Below are 20,329 nucleotides of genomic sequence, written 5' to 3'. Positions count from 1 at the left end.
TATTAAACGAGATCCTGATACAATGTTCATGCTCAAACTTGGCACTAAATAACAATTATTGAGGTTCAAAACTAATCCCGTAGGTAAATGTAGAGGTAGCGTGCCGACGGCGATCACATCGACCTTGGAACCATTCCTGACGCGCATCATCACCTCGTCCTTCGCCAGTCTCCGCTTATTCCGCAGCTCCTGCTTTGAGTTACAAATGTGAGCAACTGCACCGGTATCAAATACCCAGGAGCTACTACGAGTACTGGTAAGGTACACATCAATTACATGTATATCACATATACCTTTCGTTTTGCCGGCCTTCTTGTCCGCTAAGTATTTGGGGCAGTTCCGCTTCCAGTGACCACTTTCCTTGCAATAAAAGCACTCTGTCTCGGGCTTGGGTCCATTCTTTGGCTTCTTCCCAGCAGCTTGCTTACCGGGCGCGGCAACTCCCTTGCCGTCCTTCTTGAAGTTCTTCTTACCCTTGCCCTTTTTGAACTTAGTGGTTTTATTCACCATCAACACTTGATGTTCCTTTTTGACTTCTACCTCTGCTGATTTCAGCATTGCAAATACTTCAGGAATGGTCTTTTCCATCCCCTGCATATTGAAGTTCATCACAAAGCTCTTGTAGCTCGGTGGAAGCGACTGAAGGATTCTGTCAATGACCGCGTCATCCGGGAGATTAACTCCCAGCTGAGTCAAGCGGTTATGTAACCCAGACATAGTGAGTATGTGCTCACTGACAGAACTGTTTTCCTCCATCTTACAGCTGAAGAACTTGTCGGAGACTTCATATATCTCGACCCGGGCATGAGCTTGAAAAACCATTTTCAGCTCTTCGAATATCTCATATGCTCCGTGTCTCTCAAAACGCTTTTGGAGCCCCGACTCTAAGCTGTAAAGCATGCCGCACTGAACGAGGGAGTAATCATCGGTACGTGTCTGCCAAGCGTTCATAACGTCTTGTTCTGCAGGGAGAATAGGTGCTTCACCTAGCGGTGCTTGTAGGACATAATCTTTCTTGGTAGCTATGAGGATGATCCTCAGGTTCCGGACCCAGTCCGTATAGTTGCTGCCATCGTCTTTCAGCTTGGTTTTCTCTAGGAACGCGTTGAAGTTGAGGACAACGTTGGCCATTTTATCTACAATACATGTTGTAAAGATTTTAGACTAAATTCATGATAATTAAGTTCATCTAAATCAAATTATTCAATGAACTCCCACTTAGATAGACATCCCTCCAGTCATCTAAGTATAACATGATCCGAGTTAACTAGACCGTGTCTGATCATCACGTGAGACGGACTAGTCAATATCGGTGAACATCTTCATGTTGGTCGTATCTTCTATACGACTCATGCTCGACCTTTCGGTCTTCTGTGTTCCGAGGCCATGTCTGTACATGCTAGGCTCGTCAAGTCAACCTAAGTGTTTGCATGTGTAAATCTGTCTTACACCCGTTGTATGTGAACGTTGGAATCTATTACACCCGATCATCACGTGGTGCTTCGAAACAACGAACTGTCGCAACGGTGCACAATTAGGGGGAACACTTTCTTGAAATTATTATGAGGGATCATCTTATTTACTACCGTCTTTCTAAGTAAACAAGATGCAAAAACATGATAAACATCACATGCAATCAAATAATAATAGTGACATGATATGGCCAATATCACATAGCTCCTTTGATCTCCATCTTGGGGCTCCATGATCATCTTGTCACCGGCATGACACCATGATCTCCATCATCATGATCTCCATCATCGTATCTCCATGAAATTGCTCGCCAACTATTACTTCTACTACTATGGCTAACACGTTTAGCAATAAAGTAAAGTAATTTACATGGCGTTTCTCAATGACACGCAGGTCATACAAAAAATAAAGACAACTCCTATGGCTCCTGTCGGTTTTCATACTCATCGACATGCAAGTCGTGATTCCTATACAATAGCATGAACATCTCATACATCACATATATATCATTCATCATTCATCACAACTTTGGCCATATCACATCACAAAACACTTGCTGCAAAAACAAGTTAGACGTTCTCTAATTGTTGTTGCAAGTTTTACGTGGCTACAATAGGGTTCTAGCAAGAACGTTTTCTTACCTACGTGAAAGCCACAACGTGATTTGTCAACTTCTATTTACCCTTCATAAGGACCCTTTTCATCGAATCCGCTCCAAATGAAGTGGGAGAGACAGCCACCCGCCAGCCACCTTATGCAACTAGTGCATGTCAGTCGGTGGAACCGGTCTCACATAAGCGTACGTGTAAGGTTGGTCCGGGCCGCTTCATCCCACAATACTGCTGAAGCAAAATAAGACTAGTAGCGGCAAGAAAGTTGACAACATCTACGCCCACAACAAATTGTGTTCTACTCGTGCAAAGAGAACTACGCATAGACCTAGCTCATGATGCCACTGTTGGGGAACGTTGCAGAAAACAAAAATTTTCCTACGGTTTCACCAAGATCCATCTATGAGTTCATCTAGCAACGAGTGATCGGATTGCATCTACATACCTTTGTAGATCACGCGCGGAAGCGTTCAAAGAACGGGGATGAGGAAGTCGTACTCGATGTGATCCAAATCACCGGAGATCCTAGCGCCGAACGGACGGCACCTCCGTGTTCAACACACGTACGGTCAGCGTGACGTCTCCTCCTTCTTGATCCAGCAAGGGGGAGGAGAGGTTGATGAAGATCCAGCAGCACGACGGCATGGTAGTGGATGCAGGGGTCACCGCAGCAGGGCTTCGCCGTTCTACTACGAGAGGGAGAGGTGTAGCAGGGGAGAGGGAGGCGCCAAGACTCAAGGGTGCGGCTGCCCCTCCCTCCCCCCCTTTATATAGGCCCCCGAGGGGGTGCGCCGGCCCTAGGAGATGGGATCTCCTAGGGGGGCGGCCAAGGGGTGGAGTGCCCCCCAAGCCAGGTGGGGCGCCCCCCCACCCTAGGGTTCCCAACCCTAGGCGCATGGGGTGGGACAAGGGGGGCGCACCAGCCCACTATGGGCTGGTTCCCCTCCCCACTTTGGCCCATGGGGCCCTCCGGGATGGGTGGCCCCACCCGGTGGACCCCCGGAACCCTTCCGGTGGTCCCGGTACAATACCGATGACCCCCCGAAACACTCCCGATGGCCGAAACTGCACTTCCTATATATAATTCTTCACCTCCGGACCATTCCGGAACTCCTCGTGACGTCCGGGATCTCATCCGGGACTCCGAACAACTTTCGGGTTACTGCATATTATATCTCTACAACCCTAGCGTCACCGAACCTTAAGTGTGTAGACCCTACGGGTTCGGGAGACATGTAGACATGACCGAGATGGCTCTCCGGTCAATAACCAACAACGGGATCTGGATACCCATGTTGGCTCCCACATGCTCCTCGATGATCTCATCGGATGAACCACGATGTCGAGGATTCAAGCAACCCCGTATACAATTCCCTTTGTCAATCGGTACGTTACTTGCCCGAGATTCGATCGTCGGTATCCCAATACCTCGTTCAATCTCGTTACCGGCAAGTCACTTTACTCGTACCGTAATGCATGATCCCGTGACCAGACACTTGGTCACTTTGAGCTCATTGTGATGATGCATTACCAAGTGGGCCCAGAGATACCTCTCCGTCATATGGAGTGACAAATCCCAGTCTTGATCTGTGTCAACCCAACAGACACTTTTGGAGATACCCGTAGTATACCTTTATAGTCACCCAGTTATGTTGTGACGTTTGGTACACCCAAAGCACTCCTACGGTATCCGGGAGTTACACGATCTCATGGTCTAAGGAAAAGATACTTGACATTGGAAAAACTCTAGCAAACGAACTATACGATCTTGTGCTATGTTTAGGATTGGGTCTTGTCCATCACATCATTCTCCTAATGATGTGATCTCGTTATCAATGACATTCAATGTCCATAGTCAGGAAACCATGACTATCTGTTGATCAACGAGCTAGTCAACTAGAGGCTCACTAGGGACATGTTGGTGTCTATGTATTCACACATGTATTACGATTTCCGGATAACACAATTATAGCATGAATAAAAGACAATTATCATGAACAAGGAAATATAATAATAATCCTTTTATTATTGCCTCTAGGGCATATTTCCAACATAAAAGACATCCACAAATGCCATGCTACCCAAAACATTCGCTGGGTATTGCGGTCCAAAATCATTACATCCTTTACGAGTAAATGAAGACCATAGGTATATAATATGAGTTATTAACTATGCATGCCAACAACTGATCAATTGTTGCACTTTTTTTCGCAATACCAACAATTTATCGCACATCCTCGATGGAGCAGTAAACAATAACGGGAATATATTAATATCGTGGAGATACCAATTACACCCAGCCTCTGCAACAACGTAATGTCGTAAAAATATTACGGATGCATACAGCGAAAAGACAAAAAGAAGAAGAAGAAGAAGAAGAAGAAGAAGAAGAAGAAGAAGAAGAAGAAAGACTATAGTGATCAATTCCTCGTAGCTGTAGCACAAACCCGGCCTCTCCAACAACACCCGAGTTAAAATTATACAAAAGTGATGCCTCCAAGAAGGAAATAGTGCACAAGCACCATCATCGCCCGATCCTAGATCTTAGGTTTTCAACCTAGAGAAGATTCTCGCTCTCAAAATAATACCTTCAACAAGATCACTGCCAGGCACAACTAATTAAAGCCAGACCTTGAATTTTCACCCTGAAAGCTAAGACTCTGTACTCTGCCTGTGCTGCCGCCCCACTTGCCGATGCCGCTACTACGAGTCACCAATGACCAAGCAAAGTCCTCATCGCCACCAAGACTCGACTCGCCATTACTAGGCCTCAGACCTCAGCCACCATGATGTTCTCCGTCACTATTTTCATCATGGAAGTCGAGATACCAACATGTCTTATAATATCAACGGACAACGAAGCTTCGCCTCACGTCGTCCCGAAGCGACACAGGCTGAAATAGGGTGCACACAATCGAATCTCATCCGATCCAGTAATCTAGAGGTGCCAAGCACCCAATAGAAATGTTGAGTAACGTGATTGTATTAGGAAACATAGGTTAGACCGTTACGACTGTGGGAGGAGGGTGTCCGTCGGCTTGCCTTTGGATTCTTCTCCAGTCTCACCGTCTGCGTCGCTACCGTTGTGACTGCGGAGGGATTGGTGGAATCGATTGTTGTATTGCTTGAGCCTCGTGGGCATATATATAGGAGTACATGATCTATTTGGAGTACAAGGCAAGCCAGGCCCGAGGACACGTCGTGGATGAAGGCACGCATCGGTGAACGACACAAAGGGCTACCGCCTGCTTGAGCAACCTCGTTGGTTTCCACTCCAGCCACGACTCCGTGATGCGTCGACCATTACGACTGTGGGGGGTGTTCATCAGCTTGTCTTCGGATTCTTTTCCAGTCTCACCGTCCGCGCCGCTACCGTTGTGACTGCGGGGGGATGTTGAGTAACGTGATTGTATTAGGAAACATAGGTTAGACTAGAAAATATTCTGGCTTGCCTTGTACTTCAAGTAGATCATGTATTCCTATATATATGCCCACGAGGCTCAAGCAATACAACAATCGATTCCACCAATCCCTCTATTCCTTCCAACAAGAAATATCCGGCGGAGCCTTCCGAAACTCGTCAACGACCAGATCAATGAGGGCCGGTCATCAAGCACAAACCATCTTGGCGCAAGAAGAACCCTATGAGTCAACGGGGAACGTATCCGCCATCAAGGCATTGACTGTAGCGTCATCGGCTGGCCCTCGTCCGAGAAAGGCCGGCACCTCGTCGCCATGGTCCACTTTGTAGAAGAGAGCAGAAGATCTGGGCCGTAAACATATTTGGCGTGCGGGTAAATTCTTGTGTCCCGAAAAAAGAGGAATGCATCCGTTTCGAAAAAGAAGAAGAATCACTTTGTTTTTGTGGTGTATTCGACTACATCTAAATTCACGTTTTGAATGAAAGACGGGAACCAGTTAAGGCATGCATGATATTGTATGCAGGCATGGCCGCCCGTCGTGCACATGAACGCCGCAGTACCCGTGACGAAAGGACACTGTATCGATCATATCCGTACCACCGTAATCTCACTCACTCCATCATGCATGGGTCATGGGTGTGCCCATGTACTTGGATCACGCCCCTGCATGTCACATGGCGGCAGAAATCACATATTTGACCTGAGGTCCAAATCAAATCACAAACTGACCTCGTTCCGAAAAAATTTCACTCTGCTGACCCTTTTGTGTGGCGCCCGACAGCTAGGCGCCACACACCACTATGCAGCGCCTCTGCCTTAGGCGTCGCACCTCCTGCCAGCGTGGCAGCCCTGGTCCAGTTGCGGCCCCACAGACAGCACTGCAGCGCCTCAGACTTAGGCGCCACACTTGTAATGTGCAGCGCCTAGATCTTGGGCGCTGCACAGTCTGTGTTCCACTTAGGCTGGCCCCACCCTCTCTCCCATCCCACCCCCACCCCACACACCCCACCCCACACAAACCCTTAGCCTTGCGCCTCTTCTCTCTTCCCCTCTCCCCCTCTCAAATCCTTCTCAAATCTTGCAAATCCAAAGTATTTGACCGTGGATTTCGAAGCCAACCCCTCCCTTAGGGAGGTAATCTCCTTCGATCCCCTCATTTTCATCCATAGGAATTGTCACATTTGCTCAAATATTGCTACTTTGGGGAAACCCTAGTTTTGGCTTGGATTTGCAAATTTGTATTGAATCATGTTATGTTTCTTTGCTAATTTGGGTTGGTTAGGCTTTCATAGTATGCTAGGGTTAGAGTTATGTGTGTTCCATGTTGGTGTTAGGGTTATGCTATGGTTAGGGTTGTGGTTATTGTTAAGTGGGGGTTAGGGTTATTAATTCATATATATGTTATGGCATATGTATTTTGTGCAAATATTTTTTGTTAAGTACTTACTTGATATATGTGTGTTTCTTATTTTTGTAGGGATGGGGAGAACATGTGTTTATGTTCATCATGTGGATAAAGAGGCCTTTTTGAAAGGCAATGTTGAGCTGGACCTGGATGAGCTTGACATGGTGTTTGAGAGTAGTCCAAGCTATGCGGAGCTCTTGGACCAAGTGAGGAAGGATTTGAATTGGATGGACCCAAGTGACGTTGTTGAGTTCGTGGGAAGGCATAATGTTGGTTTTGGAATGCACATCCGTTGGAAGACAATGCGTGTGAACTCCGAGCAACGTTGGGTTGCATACAAGGAGACGGTTGCCGAATCTCTAGACAAGGCTCTTGAGTTATTTGCCTCCAAGAAGGTTGAGTCTACTTTGAATTTGGACTTGAACCAGAACCCCTCCCCGTTGGTTGCTAGCACTCCACCACCCATGAACCAAGATCAAATGAGTGAACCTCATTTCACGCAACAAGATTGGCCAACATTGAGCCCGACTCCAAACAACCAAAATGAAGGTTTTGAAGAGGAGAATGATGAGTACGAGGAGGATGACAACGAAGTTGATCTCCATGACAACAATGTGTGTGATCTCGACCAATATCATGTGCAAGAGACAATGGACCAATCCATCCCTTTTTCCCGTGCATATGCATCGGACTCGGATGACGATGGTCCCGATGAAGAAGTTGATGAGGAGGGGTTCACACCAAAGGAGGCCCAAGCATTCAAGAAGGTATTCGGGCGGGATCACAAGACACCATTGTTCAAGGATCTTAGTCTCACGGATGAAGCCGTTGTGGATGGTGGCAAATGCATATCTCTTGGAGCTAGGCCAAGTTCTCATCGTGATTTGGAAGACGGCAAGAACGGGATATATCTCGGTTGTGAGTTTCAATCCTTCTTGGAATTGAAGATGTGGCTCGACAACTACTCGGTTACGCATTATCGTCCACATAAAGTGGCCAACTCGGACGTCAATGTGCGTTACACGGTCAAATGTGAAGTGCCAAGTTGTCCATGGATTGTGCGTGCAAGGCCGTGGAAAGGAGGTCCCACTTGGCGCATAGTGAGTTGTCTACCAAATCACATGTGCCGACACAAGAATGCGGATGGCAAGCTTGTGTACCAACAACACAGACAACTCACGTCCGAGTTCATCGCTTATAGGCTTTCCAACCAAATATCCACACTTCCAACAATGAGCATCAAGAGTGTCATTGACCTTGTGAAAGCCATCTTTCATTACAAGGTGAAGTACGGCAAGGCATGGAAGGCAAAGCAAGCCGCATTCAAGATGTTGTATGGCAATTGGGAGGAAGCATACAACCGACTCCTCAGGTTGTTGTTAGCTATGGCCACTACAAACCCAGGCATGGTTCACGTGGTTGAGCCTCATGGGCACCAAACATTGATTCACAACGGGAGGACCGTCCGAGTATTTGGCCGTGCATTTTGGGCCTTTGAGCAATGCATGAGGGCTTTTGAGCATTGTCGGCCCGTCATCGCCATTGATGGCACATTCTTGACCGGACAATACAAGGGCACTTTATTGGTTGCAATAGCAAGTGATGCCAATAACCGGGTGTTGCCTTTGGCTTTCGCTTTGGTTGAGGTGGAGAACAATGATAACTGGGAGTGGTTCTTGCGTCAATTGAGAACAAGGGTATTACCGGCTGAAAGGGAAATTTGTGTCATATCGGATCGCCATCCAGGAATTCTCAATGCGGTGGTGGTTGACATTCCCGGACATAGAAAGTTGCACCATCGATGGTGCATGAGGCACTTTTGTGCAAACTTCTATAGGGCATGTGGTATCAAGGAGTTGGCCGATGATCTTCAAGATTGTTGTCTCGCTTTCACCAACAAGCGGTTTGCCACATTGTTCAATGCATTGCTCAGACACAAGAAACTTGACCCCGGTGGTCATGAATTTCTCAGTAAGAACATTGTCGAAAGGAATATGTGGGCACGTGCTGTCGATGAAGATGGCCGGAGGTATGGTCAAATGACAAGCAATATGGCAGAATGCTTCAATAAGGTGCTCAAGGGTGTACGTGCATTACCTGTGACGGCAATAGTTCAATACACATTTGACAAGATGAATGGATACTTTTTGAAGTATTCAATGGAGACGGATAAGCAGATTGCTGGTGAGAACAAGGATAAGCACAAGTACTATTTCCCACCAAAGGTTGAAGAATGGTTGGACTTTCAATCACGAAAGGCAGACTCCCAAGAAGCTGTACTATATGACGACAACGAGTGGAAGTATGAGGTGAAAGAGCCTCGAGGAACCAGAAATGATGGCCACCAACACGGAGGCCGCGCTTTCAAGGTCTCCCTAACACGGTGTGATTGCAGCTGCATGAGGCCATCGTTGCTTCATCTCCCATGCTCGCACTTGTTAAATGCATCCCGTGTTAGGAATGTGGACGTCAATCACCCTCTTACCGTGAGGGAGTCCGAGTTCTCAATCATGACAGTAAAGAATACATGGGCTCCCCGGTTTCAGCCATACTTGGACCAATCACAATGGCCGGAGTATCATGGAGTTCAACTATGGCCGGACCCGGAATTGAAGGTCATTAGACGGGGAAGACGTAAGACAAAGCGTCTTAGAGGTGACATGGACGGATGGGGCCGTGGTGGCGGTGGAGAATACGGCACCGGCCAATTCCAAGAGCCTCGTGAGCAATCCCGTTGTGGGGACTGCAGTCATAGGGGACACAACACAAGAACTTGTCCCAAATCAAGAAAAAGATCAAAGAAAAATGATGCAAGCACAAGCCAAGCAAATGATAGCCAACCAAGTCAACCAAGGAGTAGCCAACCAAGTCAAACAAGCCAACGAGGCACTAGGCAACAAAGAGGTCGTGGTGGTGGTAGAGGTCGTGGTGGTGGTAGAGGCCGTGGGGATGGTCTTGGCCATGGTGAAGGCCTAGGCCGTGGTGATGGTCTAGGTCGTGGTGGTGGTGGTAGAGGTCGTGGTGAAGGCCTAGGCCGTGGTGATGGTCTTGGCCGTGGTGAAGGCCTGGGTCGTGGTGATGGTCTTGGCCGTGGTGGTGGCAGAGGCCGTGGTGGTGGTCTAGGCCATGGTGGCGGTAGAGGCCATGGTGGCGGTAGAGGCCGTGGTGGTGGTCTAGGCCGTGGTGGTGGTAGAGGCAGTGGTGGTGATCTTGGCCTTAGCGGCGGCCGTGGTGGAGGAATGTTCACTTGGCTCAATGGACCATTGCCGTATGTCACTTACTATGATCTTGTTCTTTTGGCTCAATGCTTGTATTGTCATTTTGCATTGTGTGACTAACTATTATATTGACATTTTCATAGGTATGGAAACAATGAAGGGGGTGGAGGACACGGAGGCGAAAGGTGAGCTCCCTTGGTGATCGGAGGAGGGAGAAGAAGAAGAAGAAGAAGAAGAGAGGAAGAAGAAGGGACAAGGACCATGACCTTTTCTTGGTGTGCTACTATGTGATATGAGACGTAAATGACTATGTCTTTTTGGCTAAATGTTTGTGTATGACTATCTGATTGGACAACTCTATTGCTATGTGTGTATGAGTATGTGATTTGGACTACTACATGTGATTTGGATATGATTATGTGCCATCTATGTGAATCACAAAACATAAAAATCACTTTGTATATGAAAATAGCAGATAGTGCAGCGCCTAAGGCCGAGGCGCTGCACATTACAGTGCAGCGCCCCTCCCATAGGCGCTGCAGACTGACTTAGCAAATTTTCGGGTGCAAAAGCTCCTGGAACGCTTCTGTTGCTCTCTGGACTGGGATGTCCAGCAGTGCTGCACAGTAAAGAGCAGCGCCTATCCCTTGGGCGTTGCACACTCACTTAGCATTTTTTTGGGCAGAAAACATACTGGAAGCTTCTGTTGCTCTCTGGACTGGGATGTCCAGAAGTGCAGCGCCTAAAGAGTAGGCGCTGCACTATGGTGTGTGGCGCCTCTCCCTTAGGCGCTGCACGGCTGGACATCTATTTGCTGCACTCACCCCCCTCCCACCCATCCCCACCCCACACATCCCCACCCCCACACAAACCCGAAGCTCAGTGCCTCCCCTCTGCCCTCCTCTCTCCCCTTCTCAAATCCTCCTCAGATCCGGAGTATTTGACCGTGGATTTCGAAGCCAAACCCTCCCTTAAGGTAATCTCCTCCGTTCCCCTCGTTTTCATCCATAGGAATTGTCACATTTGCTCAAATCTTGCTACTTTGGGGATTGGATTGGATTTGCAAATATTTGTTGAATGATGTTAAGTTTCTTTGCTAATTTGGGTTGGTTAGGCTTTCATGGTATGCTAGGGTTAGGGGTATGTGTGTTTGATGTTGGTGTTAGGGTTATGCTATGGTTAGGATTGTGTTATTGTTAAGTGGGGGTTAGGGTTAACCAAGAATTATCGGTTTTGTAGGCATGGCTTCATCCGGTTCCATGACGAGGCCACCATGTGCTAACCAAGAAGACATGCCGAACAAGTGGGAGGACGCATCTTTGGACAAGGTGAAGGAGAAAGATGCCAACATCCCGCCATGTTGGTGTGGAGATGTTTGCAAGGTGAAGGTATCCACCGACCAAAATAAATCATGAACGGAAGGGCGGAGATATTTTGTATGCCCGAACTATGCTTATGATCGTGCACTTCCAACTAACGCCTATGACCAACCACCGGTAAGCTCAAGAAGTAAAATGTTACTATCAAATGTGTGTCAACACTAACAAAAATTTTGTATGCAGTCACCGCCTCCTCTATGCAAGTACTTCACGTGGATAGATCTTGAAGTGCCAGAAGATGTCAAAAAGGACCAATACCAAGATTGTCTTAGGCGGCAACGGCGGTTCGAAGAGGCTTGGAGGAAGAGCGTCGTCAGAAGGAGAGGATGGAGCGGAAGAAACGAGACGAGGAGAGGGCACGCCAAGCGAAACTTGCTCGTGAGGAGGAGAGGGCAAGAAAGCTTGCAAAGGCTCGCGAGGCGCAAGAGGAGGACTCGGCCCGTGACAAGAAGGGGAAATGGCCTCGCTCTACTCAGTAGGGACTTCGGTTCGGTGCACAAGTCGTGAACTTGTGAGGGCATGTAAGATGTTGGTGAACTATTTTCTAGGGCAAGCTACCATTTGTCATTTGTAATGAATGTGTTGTGAACCATGTCGTAGTTCGAATTGTCTTAAGTTATGAACTCGTCGGCATAAAATTTTTGTTTGTTCAAATTGTTGTGATGATGCAGTCATTGTAAGTATTATGATGTTCCGGTGAAATGAATGTGCTGTCAACTCTGTTTTTGCAGTAAGGTGCAGCGCCTAGGCTTTGGGCGCTGCACTATGAGGTGCAGCGCCTAGGCTTTGGGCGCTGCATTGTATAGTGCAGCGCCTGACTGTCAGGCGCTGCAGTGCTGTTAACTGCCAAACTGCAGAAACAGATTCCATTTTGGCAAATAACAATATTGAACAATTCAACTGAACAAATACCACAATACCACAAATACTGAACAATTCAACTGAACAAATACCACAATACCATAATAATTTGAACATCACATCTTTTAGGACAACACAAATACCACAATAGTAAGAGTTCACCAACATATAACATAACCAAACAAGTTCATCAATCTAACGAAACGGCTACAAGAGAGCACTTCCATAGTAACAAACACTAATGCCTTTCGCGCGTGTTCCTGGTGCCACGCCTGCAGGCAATCTTCTTCTTCCTGGATGGACGAGCCTCCTCTTCCTGCACTTCCTCCTCCGCCTCTGCCTCCACCTCATGATCCAAGCTAGCCATCCGCGAGGTCCCTACGACCACCTTTGGGTTGCCTCTGTTGTCAAAGTCGTTGGGCGTGTACCGGCGTCTGGGCTGCCTAGGCTTGAACACATATGGGGACCGAAGTTGAGCGTCCGCCAAAGTCATGTCATCATCAAGCTCATCGCCCTATCACACAATCAAACAATATGGTGAAGACCGACGTCGTAATCAAGTGAGAATCACATCTAAAGGATTAGTCATACCTCTTGGGTGACCGCACCCTCATCATCCTGATAAGCATATGAGGAACTCACATCGTCCCTCTGATGGTGAGATGAGGGGTCTGATGGTGTACCAGACCTAGAGGCAGATGGTTCATCAATTTCGGGATCACGGCAACCGAGAAGATTTGATAACCGCCTTAACTTCCTGGCCTGACGCTGTAACATGAACAAGTGTGGAAGATATGAAACTCCGCAACATAGACTACCTCTCATAGTGAATGCGATTTGTACCTTGAGAAATGCTCGTAGTGGACCATCATCATTGCCTTTTCCAACCGGTGTTTCCTCCAGAATAGACTGGCTCTCATCAGCTGCTTTCTTGATCTCGGTGCGCTGCGGATGAGAAAGAATGAACACGTTAGCCATTCAAACATGTGTAATACGGCCAACGGGAAAGTAAAGAAGAAACACTTTACCACATAGTTAATCACCGGAACAGCAGGGACTCCGTGCCCTACCCTGACATCTCTGTTGTACTTCTCCTTTGATAGATCCTCAAAGTTTACGGGTTCTTCAAGAATATCCTCATTATATGCCGGCGGGCATATCTCAACTCGAGTATTTTCAAGAAGCCATCGTATGTAGTTATCAAAAGCAAGTGGACAATGCTCATGAAGCTTGGCGCGTGCACTGCTACGAGCTTCCTCCACACAAAGCTGGAAGCGGGTAACATACGAAGCATGATGCTTGTCCCAGTCCTTTATCTTCCGCTGCCTTCTCCTGTCCAACCTGCATGGTACAAAACCAAACATTAGCAAAATCAAGGAGTGATGATGCTTAGTCAATACGGTTCATGCTGTCTTACCTATGAAGTGCTTTGTCCGTATCCACCCATTCCGGCGGGTGAGGCTGGAACAGACCAAACTGACGAGACACGCGATGTGGCAAATGAAACTCAACAGCCCAGTTGCATATCAGTGGGCACCGCATACGCCAGAGATCCCTATCCCGCAAGCACATCGAGTTGATGGTAGACTCCGGGGTGTACCCAAGTCTGTCATCGGCGCCATATGGCTGCCATTCCACCTATGAAATAGGGCAACAATGCAAAATTGGTGAATTTTTTTAGGCAAACGTGAGAAATGACTGAAGTAATGACCTCGTTACCTGCTCAGGCGTAATCGTGTCCAACTCGGCAACGTACTTCTGGTACATGAGATTGACATCGTTCGTCATCTCGGAAACCACATCCCACTTGTAAGCCCAAGTGGGGCACCGTAATTCGTCATCTTCATCTTCATACCAAGGATTAAACCTGACGCTCTTCGGGCGTCCAACAGGCAGACGCTCCCAGCTCCATACAGAAAGTAGAAGCATATTACCACCAATGCCTGCACTATCTGTGATCCTGCAACACGCATCGTCCAGCTGCATATGAAAGAAAAACAATGTTAACTTGACAGCAAGCTTGCATTGCTAATGAAGAAATGAGTTGATCACAAAACAGACCAACTACCTGTCGGTACAAGTAGGCAAGAGTCGCTGAACCCCAGCTCCATTTGCTATCGAAGACGGTCAACGCCTTCAGCCACATCCATGGAGCGTTCTTGCCAGTGGAGTCAGGAAACAAAGTCCTCGACACAACATACCACATGTAGACACGAGCATGTGTCTGGATCACGTCATCAGTGGCATCCGGAGGGCACGTCGCAAAGTGAGTTTGAATCCACGTGAAAGCAGCTCCGGATGCTTTCCTTTCCTTCTTCTTCTTCTCTTCTCCCTCCTCTACATCAGCCTCAGCCTCGGTAGGAGCCATACCGATAAGAGCAATCATCTGCTCGCGCCACCCATCAGAATCGGTGCTCATACAGAGAGGCATCCCGTCGATAGCAAGACCGGTGATCAACGAGACATCCTCGAGCGTCACGGTCATCTCCCCAGTCCGAAGATGGAAACTATGCGTCTCCGGCCTCCACCGATCAGCAAGAGCGGACACCAGTGGAGCGTTCAGATTCGGCGTGGACCGGCTGACCAACTGAATCCACGGGAGTAGTCCTGCCTGCTTGATGTACGGTGTGTACCGCTCATCGTAAGGCATGGCAGGACCAGAGACCCCGTGATACCGAATCTTCAAAGGTTCAAGCTTCTGCAAAAAACAAGTAATGACAAATCTTAGGGCATGTAAATTTCAACTTAAGGCAAAATATTTAGATTACTCGTTATTACCATCTCCTTCTCGCGCATCATGTAGGCCCGGTGTTTCGTGTCGTAGACATCGTCGAGAAGCCAAACCATCCTTACAAAGTTCAAACAATAAACATATATGAGTTCATCTCAGATATCGGTAAACACTCAACATTTCATATGTGTTCATCTAAACATCTCATATGTATTCATCTACAAGAATCTCAACATCTCCTTCTCACACAATAAATAAATGATTGTAAATTCTCATATATATCTAGTATGTCATATGTGTTCAAGTAAATCAACATCTCATATTTCAAATAAACTCAACATTTAATATATATCTAAAAAAATTCAACATCTCACATATAGCTACAACACTCAACATCTCATAATTATCTACAAAACTAGGCATCTCATATATATCTAAAAAAATTACAATCTAGGTTTCACTAACAAGAATCATATAGTGGGGGGGGGGGGGGTCAAAGGTTCCACCTAATCTTGGGCAAACAAAGATCCAAACCAAGCAAATCAAAGGTTCCACCTAATCTTGGGCAAATCCCTAAAATTGCAACGCATTTACGGAGAAAAAGAAAGGGAACAGAGGAGTTTACCTAGTAGGAGGGATTGGAGATCGAATCCGGGCCTCAAAACTTCAGATCTGAGAGGGGTGTAGGGGGGGGGGGGATCCGAAGGGAGCGCCGCTGCCGCCGCTCTCTGTAAACAGAGCAACTGCTCAGAGGGGGAAGAACTGCTGGGAGGGGCTGGCCCGATGCGGCTTAAGTCAATGTGCAGCGCCCAAGACATAGGCGCTGCACATTACACAGTGTGGCGCCTATCCCTTGGGCGTTGCACTGCTGTCTGTGGGGCCGCAACCCAACCAGGGCTGCCACGCTGGTAGGAGGTGCGACGCCTAAGGCAGAGGCGCTGCACAGTGGTGTGTGGTGCCTAGCTGTCAGGCGCCATACGAAAGGGTCGGCAGAGTGAAATTTTTTCGAGAGCAGATCATTTTATGATTTGATTTCGCCCTGAGGTCAAATATATGATTTTTGCCTCACATGGCCACTCGGTGTGTTCGTGTGAGGGCTGCAGTGGGCGACCACATGCTGCTAGGCTACAGTAGGTACGTAGTAGAGCCATTGCTCCGTAGTGTCCCTTCTCTCGTATGGAACGGCCCTACTGCTGCACGCGAACGGCGCATGGGCCGCAGATACGCCATCAAAAACGGCGCATGGCTCTTCTCTCCTCGGCTCTCTCTCTCTCTCTTCCAGATTTCCCGGAGGATGGATCGATGATAGTGGAACAGAAGCGATGATTGATTTCCCAAAAGAGGAGATGCCGAGAAAGTTTGGCTGGTTGGTGCAGGGATAAGATGATAAGACTGCTCAAATATATACTCTACTAGAAGAATGCATAACGTGATTGTATAAAAAAAATGTTTAGCAAGTTCTGACCATGAATTACCTTATATTTTGATTAGAAGTTCGGTATGTAAACTAAAGTGAAATTGGTTTAGAAGATAAGAAAATTAAAATGATTGATTATCATATACATGAAAGTATGAACGAAGGGGTGGTGAAAATAAAGGTGAAATGAGAACCTTGCGTTCTTTTTAAGTAGTAGAAATATCGTTTGGTTCAGATTTCTTTCTAAAAAAATTGAAGTTAAAATTGCCGCTAGTTTATATTCTAATTCATGAATCAGCTGAAAAGTCACAGATGTGTTGAAGAGATTTGAGCGGCCAAAGAGGGCATACTCCCTCTGTCCGGTGAAGAATGTACGTTTGGGTTTAAAAGTTGTTCACAAAAAAGTGTATTTTTATCTTCCCAAACTTTAAAGTATTTGCTCTCATTACACGGTAATCAAGGCCAATAGCATTTTATACATAGTCTTCTTAATTCTTATATGCACTTAGCTCATTGACAGTTAGGTAATTAAAGAAAAAAGAGATGATGGCTTGCATATTCTAATGTATTTTTTATTCCACTTCATAATTTATCCTAAAAATTTTATATGCACATTTTTCATCGGACGGAGAAAGTATGTGCTACTAATGCATGTAGCCCGCTGATCCAGTCATTTCCAACCAATCATTTGTTGCGACTGTGTTTATAAAAGAATTCATATATCTATTGGTGTAGAAAGCCAAATTCTACTGTCGTCATCAGATACTTAATTACTTTCTCGATTCCTATCTGGAATTCCCGCCAAGAAGTTAACAGGAGCACATATGCAAATATTATTTGCATGCGGGCAAAGTTATTCGACCAACACCATAGCAAGCAAGTGTTCGCATGCATTTGCCACACAGATAACAATCCTAGACGAAGCTACTGGGCTTGTTCACAAAAGGAACAATCTTATCCGGAGGGAATCGGCGCTAGCGCTAGCATTCTGCTTTTGTAGAGCGATCTGTTATAAAAATAGGAGATGCCATCTATATCTATATCAATATAAAAAGACTTAAATGAGTAGATCCAACTATCCCAGCCATCAAACTAAGTTCCAGCGTTAAACGTGTCTAATGTGCAATTAATATCATAAATATTGCACTAAACATAGAATTAACACACAAATAATAGCATACATAATATCCGCGTACAAATAATATATTACCTAAATATTAAGGTGCGTTACACATGCGCATTTACTAGTTCGTTTAAGTTACCTTGGCCGATTAATAAGGTTTGCGTGCGTTGTCGGGGAAGGAGGCCGGCAGCAGCCCAGCGGGACGGACTAGATTTGGATTCCCGCCCGTTTGCAAAAGTTTTTCCTGGACTAAAGCTAGGCATATGTACCTAGAAATACTCCCTCCGGTCCTTTTTTGTCTGCGTTCTGGAAAAATCCGTTTTTTCCACAATGCTCTGCGTATTAGCTTTTTCTGGCTTCTGTTTCCAGTTATGCCCCTGTTTTCCAGTCGATCGCATGCATGCGTGCTGCAGTTACTCGCATCTCTCTCTCTAACGTCCTTCGCGTCTTCCCGAGGCAGCCGCCTACCTCTTCCACTCCTTCCCATCCATCCCAGCAGACTACTCCACATCCCCTCGTCTCCTCTTCTCTCCTCTTTCACTTCTTCCTCCACACCAGCCTACTCCACGTCCCCTCCATGGATGAAATCCACCCATCATGGCTGTGGGAGGACAGCCAACCTATAGAGGATAGTGAGCCCATGGAGGATAGCTTGCTTGCGGAGGATAGCTTGCTTGCGGAGGACAGTGAGCTCCCGTACGGCGGCGTGCTCCCGCTTGCAGAGGGCCGCGCGGTCGTGGACGGCGGCGTGTTCCCAGCAGGCGTTGGGCTCGCGGACGGTGGCGTGCTCCCACTAGCAGTGGCCGGTGCGCACGCGGACGGCAGCGTGTTCCCAGAAGGCGGCGCGCGTGCGGACGGCGGCGTGCTTGCGCGGGCGGACGGCGACGCACTCGTGCAAGGTAGCGTGCTCCCATTGGCGAACGGCGACGCACTCGTGCAAGGTGGCCTGCTCCCGCTGGCGGAAAGCGACGCACTCGTGGACGGCGGCATGCACGGCGGCGTGCTCCCGTGGGCGGACGGCGGCATGCACGGCGGCGTGCTCCCGCGGGCGGACGGCGACGCACTCGAGCGAGGCGGCGCGCTCGCGGACTACAGAGTGCAGCCGAAAGATGGTGGCATCCAGGCGCTTGAGGAAGTGCTGCACGCACTGGCCGACAAGGTGAGCACCCTGATCGACAACGTGCACCAGCTCGCCAAACTGGTGCGCGCGCTCGCCGACGCGGTCATCAAGGTCGACGGTGGCATTGGAAGCAGCAACACGTAAGATACGAAGATCTTGAAGGACTTGCTTTCTCATGTGCGGCACCTTGTAGTGCTGGCCTCCTTTGTCCTTTAGAACCTCACGCATGCAAGATTGTTGAGTGAGAAATATTCGGTTGCACCTCTCGGCGGGGTACTGCTCAAATGATTGGCACACCTTCATAATTATATCATCAATTGAACCTGGAAATAGCTTCTGGAACAACGACTGTAAGGCAGCAAAGAAACCAAGATCAAGTATGTTAAGATCCGGCGAGTTCGGTGGCTGACACACCAAACGAATGTCCCACCCATCCGCCTAGGCCGCGGCAAGAAACACCGGATCATCAACATTCACGTGAGTCCTAGCATTATCTTGCTGGATGAAAATAGGACGCCCACGTTCAGAAGGAGGCCACTTCGCCTTGATGGCGGGGATAACCTTGTTCACCAAGAAGTCTCTACTCACATCCCTTGTCACCTTGAGGATGACCTTTGTCACGATTGTCCCGGCTAGACGGTTAGGACTATCCCTTTTAGCCACCTCCTCAAAAGTGAACGGCCATATTCCAATTTTACCATCAAATGTCACATTATCATTCACATCAAAGCGAGGGCATGCTACAGCTGCTAGAAACATAACCCTCTCTATATAATTCTTGTTCTGCGTAAACCGTTCCGGTTCTTCCTCATCATCTGCTAGGTATAGCTTGAGAGACTTCTTGGTGCGATAGAACCACTTCTCATCTATATGAATGACATTGTACATTCCTTTAAAAGACGGTTGTTCCGGTAGGCTCTCTTCCTGAAATTGCGAGAGGCACCACTCAACCCTACGTCTCTTGTTCAAGTCGGTGAGAGTTCCCTTGATGGCATTGTTGTGGCGTCTAATCTGCTTCTCTTTCAGCCTCCTCCAAACTGTGGTTTTGGACACATTTAACTCGTTTGCGAGGTCTTTGATGGTTGTTCTCTTCCTCTTGTCAACTGCCTTTATAGTCTCCGAGTCGATAGATATCCTTTTACGACCACAATTTTTGGGCTTCTTGTTCAACACTCCAAGCATCCCTCCATATAACTTTCCCTTGTTCCATAAGTCCTGGATAGTTCTCTGCGGCGTACCGGTCAAACGAGACACTTCCTTGGTCACTCCACGCTTCATAATTCCTAGACTTGTCCTCTCCAACAACATGCCATAGACGGTGAGCTTAGCTTTGTCACTCCACTCACGTGGCTGCGGCGGCTGCGGATTATTCCCACCTACAAAAAGGAAGACATGATCAATTTCATGTGACTGAATCTGCTACCATGTCACACAAAATGAGCAAAATATGCTGCCATGTCACGAAAAATGAGTACTCATATAGAAGTGAAATTATGAGCTCACCATCATGGTCATTGCCCTCATGCCCGTCACCTTCCGCACCTCCGTTACCCTCATCACCGGCGCCAT

General features: G+C 47.5%; 1 pseudogene; it reads right to left on the bottom strand.

The window, feature by feature from the left end:
* Window positions 1-18,433: 18,433 nt before the first annotated feature.
* On the bottom strand, window positions 18,434-20,068 carry LOC147966155 (uncharacterized; annotated as a pseudogene).
* Window positions 20,069-20,329: the final 261 nt, after the last annotated feature.

Source organism: Triticum urartu, chromosome 6A (assembly GCF_056163025.1).
Source record: "Triticum urartu cultivar PI428250 chromosome 6A, HENAU_Tu73, whole genome shotgun sequence".
In the NCBI taxonomy this organism is placed as follows: domain Eukaryota; kingdom Viridiplantae; phylum Streptophyta; class Magnoliopsida; order Poales; family Poaceae; genus Triticum; species Triticum urartu.
This window is presented reverse-complemented; position numbering and strand designations above follow the sequence as displayed.